Source organism: Montipora capricornis, chromosome 1 (genome assembly GCF_036669925.1).
Source record: "Montipora capricornis isolate CH-2021 chromosome 1, ASM3666992v2, whole genome shotgun sequence".
Classification (NCBI taxonomy): Eukaryota; Metazoa; Cnidaria; class Anthozoa; order Scleractinia; family Acroporidae; genus Montipora; species Montipora capricornis.
Window position 1 is genome coordinate 33,547,175 of NC_090883.1, and position 7,500 is coordinate 33,554,674.

General features: G+C 37.8%; 1 protein-coding gene across 3 annotated transcripts in view; it reads right to left on the minus strand.

The window, feature by feature from the left end:
- Nucleotides 1-7,500, minus strand: part of LOC138039827 (carbonyl reductase [NADPH] 1-like) — a 172,303-nt gene that overhangs the window by 4,701 nt on the left and 160,102 nt on the right. For 2 of the 3 annotated variants that reach the window (XR_011130651.1, XR_011130645.1), the window contains one exon: nucleotides 4,135-4,167. The exons of the other annotated variant lie outside the window; for it this stretch is intronic. The gene's annotated coding sequence lies outside the window, so the exon portion shown is untranslated. Of the gene's footprint in view, nucleotides 1-4,134; nucleotides 4,168-7,500 lie in introns of those variants that run through there. 3 annotated transcript variants of the gene reach the window in all.

Here is a 7,500-nt window from a genome sequence, read left to right on the forward strand (position 1 = left end):
ATTCACCCTGGAATGTGAAGTATGTGCTCGAGAGGCACATCTCTAGTAGAACAGATAATTGGGCGATGTCTAACGGGCATCTATCCGGTAAGCTCTGGTCACTTTCCAGTTTGGCTCTGACAACTGGAATGGCTTCATTGATCGGAATGCTGGTAAACAGTGAGGAAACATCGTATGAAACGAGTTTCTGTCCAGGGGGTACTTCAAGTTCTGCAATCTTGTTGACAAAGTCTTCACTGTTGACGATGTGATGACTGTTGAGGCCAACAAGAGGTTTCATGTTTTTAATTGTTAAATTTGGGAGTTTAAGCAAAGACGACGGCTACGGCAACACAACGCCACAAGGCAAGAATATCATTGGTTAAGAAAGCAAAAATAATCGTGCTGCACGTGCAGCACGAATTTCCGTGCATTTTCGCATTTTTGCCGTACTCCACAAAACAACAACGTGAAATTACCAAATTTTAGGTTTTGACGACAACGTGAGCATATAACAATGAACCATTCATTTTCTATTTTTACTAACTGACCATTTGTACCCATCCAGTTACAGGATAGTTCGCCCGTATTGTATAACGAGAACAAGACGGAATAATTGCGAAATACTTGCGGGTGTGATGTTTTCGTTGCCTTTGCCGTCGTCTTTGCTTAAACTCCCTAATAATTTATGATTTACGACGGCGACGTGTACCAAAACGTCACTTGAAAATATAACTTTGCAGTATTTGAAATCTTTCGGGATCATTCCATCTCGTTCCCGTCGTATAATTGTGGGCGAAGTACCCTGAAAATAAATTGGGTACGAGAGGTTTCAGAGTGAAAAGAGAGAATAGAAACTTTCTATTCTCTGATTTCACTCTGATTTCAATTTGTATTACGTTGTTGTGAAAGCCTCAAATTTGATGATTCCACGTCGTTGTTACGCAGAATACCGCAAAAATATGCGCTAAAATGCTTGCCTCACTTGCAGCACGGTTATTTTTTCTCTTTAAACCAATGATATTATTGCTTTGTGTTGTCTTCAGTCGCCGTAGCCGTCCTCGGTTCTTAAACTCCCTGGTCCCTAATGAAGCAACGGTTTGAACAGAAGTCAAACTCATGATTGCGCAACTGCACTGTAACTGCACTGGCTCTACCATCTAAATTATCAAGCCCATTAGGGGGTGTCTACAAAATGAAGACCGAAGAGACAAAAATGAAGACCCAAAAACATAATTTAAGACCTGTTGCTGAAACGCATTATTCGGCACTAAAACAATAAAATCAATAGGGTCTTCGTTTTGTAGAAATGTCCCTCTCAAACTACAAAAAAAGACCCTCGCTAAAAGCGCTTTATTTCCATTTGGACTTTTGCCACCGAAAGAAGGTGCATGAATTACGAAACCAACACGTTTCTATTGGTTAGTTCCTCAGTACGGAGTAAACAGCTGTTAGGGAGCTTAAGCACGCGCGTTTTTGAGACGCGGACGGCAACCAGAAGTGAGCTGTTTTCCCTTTTAACTTGTTTTAACACAATCAAATTTACATTGCTGAGTATTTTTTCTCCATTAGAGATGATTAGTTTAAAAATCTGGCAGACACCACCGTCCTGGCACGCAAAATGTTCTCTTCCGGTTGCCGCCCGCGTCTCAAAAACTCGCCTGCTTAAGCTCCCTATTGTGTTTTGTGCACTGTCAAGGCAAAAAAGAGAACAAAAACTACCTACAACACAGAAATTTGTCGGGTTTCATAACCATTCCCCTCTATTAACTATGTTTAAATATATGACAGGACCTCCCATTATTGTTATTATTATTATTATTATTATTATTATTATTATGATTATGATTATGATTGTGATTATGATTATGATTATGATTATGATTATGATTGGAGACTAAAGAAAACAAAACGAAAGACCCTCGCGAAAAGCGCTTTATTTCCACTGGGGCTTTTGCCACCGAAACAGGGTTCTCCCTAGTTTTCACCTTTTCAAACCGGTAAAGCAATTGGTTCATGTTGGACGTTCGGCAAAGGATAAGAGACTTCTGAGCGTTTGTAGGCGGTAATAAGTGCTCTTACAAGCGGTAAATTTTACCGGTTACCGCCTGATAAGGAGAACCCTGCCGGCGAAAGACGGTGATCAATGTTTTGTTTTGTGCTCATACACTATGCATGAATTACGTAACCAACACGTTTCTATTGGTTAGTTCTTCAGTACAGAGTAAAGAACTATTTTGTCAAGCCCAAAAAAGAGAACAAAACCTACAACAACGAAATTTGTCGGGTTTCATAACCATTCCCCTCTATTAACTATGTTGAAATATATGACATCACCTCCCATTATTATTATTATTATTATTATTATTATTATTATTATTATCTGAGGAGACTCAAGATTCTTGGGGCGCGTTCGATTGACCGTATTCCAGAATAGGAATACACGAATAGAAGTTAGAAATCCTGTGTTTTTCCGGAGATTCACAAATGTTATTTCAAACATATCTTTATTACTCTTGTTGCTACAAAACGCCAGACATAGCGTTTTAAACCATCACTCCACATATTTTTATCCTGGCCAATTGAGCGCACCCTTAGTATTATTCTGTACTTTCTCAAATCCCATAAAAACGATGCCTATGCAATTTTTTTAGAGGGGGAGTGGGGTGGGTAAAAGAGGTGTATTATGCATGGGATTTGAGAAAGTAGTGAATGGTTGGGTGGGAGATTAATCCTCCACCTCCCGCACTGTAGTTCAATGCACGACCAATTGGGCCCATCGCTTGGTGCAGCAAGTGGACAGAGGTTCAAAGTCTGGCCGACCAACACTCCGTATCTTTAGATACCTTTGGAGAAATCACTGCCATTGTACTGACATCTGCCTTTCCAGTCACCCATTAGACACTTTTTAAAACATTCCCACTGTTCAAAAAGGGTTGGTGCAAAAGTATCTATTTCAGTTTAGTGAGATCAAATTAATATGGACTGAATTCAGCCGCCTGAACCACTTTCTTAATCTCTTCACCCACAGAAGAACAACTTCAGTATAATACAATTTTTGGCAACCTACGTCTGAAAATTCCCAAAAACAATCTGTCAGTACTTAGAGTAAAATTACCACCACGTTCCATACATACCCGGTCAGCATACTCAGATGCAATCTGTGAGATTTCCTCTGACTGAAGTCCAACTATTGATCCAACTGTACTGGATGATAGTGCACCCTGAAAATAAATAATATCGGTAATCATTTGATTATTGTTCACAGAAAATGAAAGTTATCTACACAAATGAATCCCCTCACTGCCTTACCTCTTTTCCTTCCATAACAGAAATTCCCTTCAGCAATGATTTTAGACGTTTCTGGAACAAACAAAAATATGACAACATATTGTTTGGGAAAAACTAAAACTTCAGTACTAGTACGGCTACATTATGAAATTTCAAACAATTGGATTTTTTTCAAATCAAGATAACACTAAATGTAACAATTGTTCTTTATAAAATACAAAAAACAGAGGTGTGCAAAACATGTGTCAACATGTCACAGTGATTCAGATCGGAGGAGCACATGTAGTTGTGAAGTGTCTCTGTTCGGTGGTAGATCGAGCTAGAGTATCCACCAGAGACGGATTTAAACTAGTAGCAACCATATGCAACCCTGTCAGCATTTTACACGAGTACAATACCTGCTCCACCACAGATCTTCATCTTCTTCACTTGCCAATTCTGACTTCATTCTTCCAGGGATGGCAGCTAGCCGAGGCAGCCTTTTTCTTCTCGGCTTGCTCCTTTTCCTAATGAAAAAGGAAGTAATAACAATGGCATTTACATGTATATACATTCTCGTCACTGATCATCAAATTTCTCTCCTGGCTGCAACAGAGAGAATACAGAGACTAGTACAATGACTACTGCTTAAGTTTTCATTTATCCTCCATCCTACTTTCACTGCCTATGGGTTCTATTCTACATTTGCAACTGAGCTGCTCCCAGGTTGCTTGACTGACCGGCTCATCTGTAGAGCCATTTGCAGCACAATCACATGGTCATCAGCTGAAATCCTATTTAAACCCGGCCATTTTTTCAACTTGGAAGATCGTTCGTTAAGAAAATCATGATTGTCTCTTAATTATTGACTTACTGTCTTAATTATTGTCTCTCTGCTCTTTGCTAAATCCATACTGCCTGTGGAATTTTAACAATACAAATTTAGCACAGGTAAATTAAAAAAACCAATGGAAAACAGAAACAATGGGCTCCTTCTTTGGAGGTTATTGAATGCGACTGTGTAGCCACATATGATTTTAAACAAAAAACTTAAAACAGTAATATTGTTTCAATAGACCAATTTTCAATATATTAAAATTCAGTCCTAAACAAAATTAACGCATCATCACGAGGATACTCATACAAATCCTTATATTTATTCCCCAGAGCCTCGAGATGATGCCTATTGTTTAGGACTGAATTTTAATATATCAAAATTGGTCTATTGTCTTTAGTCCATTACAAAGAGTTAAAGATCAGTGACATTCAATCAAGATGGAAAGAGCATCTCTATCATGACCCATGCTCCTCAGGAAAATGGATGACCACTCCACGCATCATAGTAAAATGAATAATCATTGTCATATTGTATGGGTGGTTTTCTTGTAACATCATTGCTGCCACATTGGTTGGCAAAACCAAAAGATCTCTCATTGGCTCCTCTTGTTTGTCCACCAGAAATAATTATTGTACATTAATTAAATAAATAATATTATTGTTATCCGAGTCTCTAGAGATTGGTTGCAAACCGTGTATTGTAGTTGCTTTAAAGATGACGACACATTGTGCAACAAATGTTGAAACGTGTGTTGTCTGCTTCTACATGTAGAAACTGAAAAACAATAACTTGATGAATGATGGTCAATTAAGTAATGGAAACCTGTTGAACAGAACATAGCTCATCTCTATTTCCATCAACTTTTTTCAACAAATTTCAGTCTGTTGAATGGCTTACTTGTCAATGATACACAGTTCAACATTTGTTGACCAACATTCAAACGTTGGACTGCGTGTCATCAGGTTAAGGACGGTGCCTACTATTGTTATTGCGCATATGTTCTGCGCATCTCGAGAAACTGGGATTTCCTATACACCTAATATTCCAAAATGGCCAGCTGATTTATGCACATACAGATTAGCCCTTGTTGCCTCGTTCAAGATAAGCTTAAGAACAAGGCATCAAGGGCTAATTTGAATAAAAACGAAAGAATATTTGAATTATTAGGCAGCCATTTTGGAATACCAGTAAGGTGTATGGCTGGTGCTTATTAATAAAGGGATATTTTTGCACGGTTCAAAACTATGCGGAGGAAGCAGAACTTAGTAAGTGATCTCGGTATCCAAAAAGGAAACTGCATGGGGGTAACCACGCATTTTTCAGAGATAATTAAGCTTCAATTTGGAAAAGAACGCCATACATTGCTTTGTATTTTAAAGCTTTTTATAAATATTGTTGATTAATTATCTTTCTTTTTGGATTTCAATAACACTTGTTAAGATCTGCTTTTCCCGCACATTCAGCAAACCGTGCAAAAATACCTTTGAAATAGTAGGCACCGCCCTAAAGGCCGGGACACACTAGGCAACAAGTCGCTGTGACACGTCGCGGGGACAAGTCGCCGGAACAAATCGCCTTGTGTGACACGGTTAATTTCATGAAAATCATTGTCGCTGCGGCAGAATTTTGTCGCCGCGATCAGTCGCACGAATTCAAACCAGTTTGAATTCATGCGACATATCGCAGCGACAAATTTAGCGAAACAGCGTTGTAGCAGCGTTGTCGCAGCGTTGTCGAAGCGTTGTCGCATCGTGTGTACACTTCCGGCAACAAGTCGCTGCGACAAAATATAAATGAACCAATGAGAGAGCGTCATATGGTCAGACATATTGAATAAGAAAACTAGTTCACATTCCCCCTCATACGAGATCACTGCGTGTGCTCCGAACAGGCGTCGTGTCGCAGCAACGTGTTTTGCAAGTAGTACACATGGAGTACCTTGTCGCAGAGATATGTCGCTGCGACTTGTCGCCGAGTGTGTCCCGGCCTTAAGAGGAGATCACCTTTGTAATGTAAATGTGTGATCTGTTAATTTCAACTCAGTTTAGAAATTGTTGATGAAAAGTTTAACAGAGCCGTGTTACCAAAGCACAGTTAATGTAGTGGTTGTGAAACTATCAAGTCTTCTAGTGTTTCATGTTTTTGTCTGTATTTTTGGCCTTGACGGTGCACAAAACACACCTTTTTTGAGAAGACAACCAATCAAATCTTTCGATTAAATTACATGCAACTAATTTGCGAACCCGTGCCAAGTGAAAACAAAAGATTGTGCACTGTCACAGTCAGTTCAACATCGATTGCGACAATATTGTTCTCGCGTTTGAAGGTTTTAAGGTTTTATAACCAGTCTCTTGACTGGGAGTTGGAAACCAAATCAAACCAAACAAAAAAATAACTACTTAAAACATTGAAGCAAGGTTTGAATAAAACAGCAAATACAAAAGGAGGCACGGATGGGCAAAATTGGAGAAGATTAAAATGTATTTTGATTGGGATTTTTGAAAATTTACTGTTCAGCCTAAATGTTCTTCAAAGTTTATCTCTGTTGTTTGTAACTTAAATTCTGTATGCTCGACAGACATTTTTTTACCACGAAGCTTTGATTTGAGTTGTTTAAAAGAAAAGTACTTTCTGGCTTAACATTAAGTTGCATAGCAAGTAGGCGTGAGTAATTGTTAAAACTACACAAAATGGTTAAACTACACAAAATAAACTGCAGTGCCATGACACAGCCCCTTTGAAGAGCTGGTAGGCATTAAAGGGGCACTATCATGCTTAATTTGCTGTTTTAGGTCAAAAATGGGCAAAAATCTAATTAAAATACAACTATATATCCTGACATATGAAATATATTTATGGCACAAAGAGCTATTCATATTTAATTTTTGGTGTCTTGCTGAAGACAAAACTTGAAAGTTTCAGTTTTTTCAAGTTTGAATCCATTTCCATCTTCTCCATCCTGTAAGGTGATAATAATAATAATAATAATAATAATAATAATAATAATAATAATATAATAATAATAATAATAATAAGGACCTTTGGCCATTGGCTATGGCTCGCTTCTTTGGTGTAATGTCGGCATAACATCCGCCGGAGCTAAAGCGTTTCATGTACATAATAATAATAATAATAATAATAAAATAAAATAAAATAAATAAATAAAAATAATAATAATAATAAAATAAAAAAATATAATATAATAAAAAAAATCTTCATCCTCGGCCGTAAACAACAAAGAATAGCTTCAGTGCACTTCAATGGTCATTGGCAACAAAACTACACCATTATTTTTTGGTTTTCACTGATGCAAGGACATTTTTTAGTGATTTGAGGTTTGACTAAAATAGTGTGACACTATGTTACGAGTTCGAACGTTTTGAGGAAAGGTAGCTTGCAAACTAAACTGAACG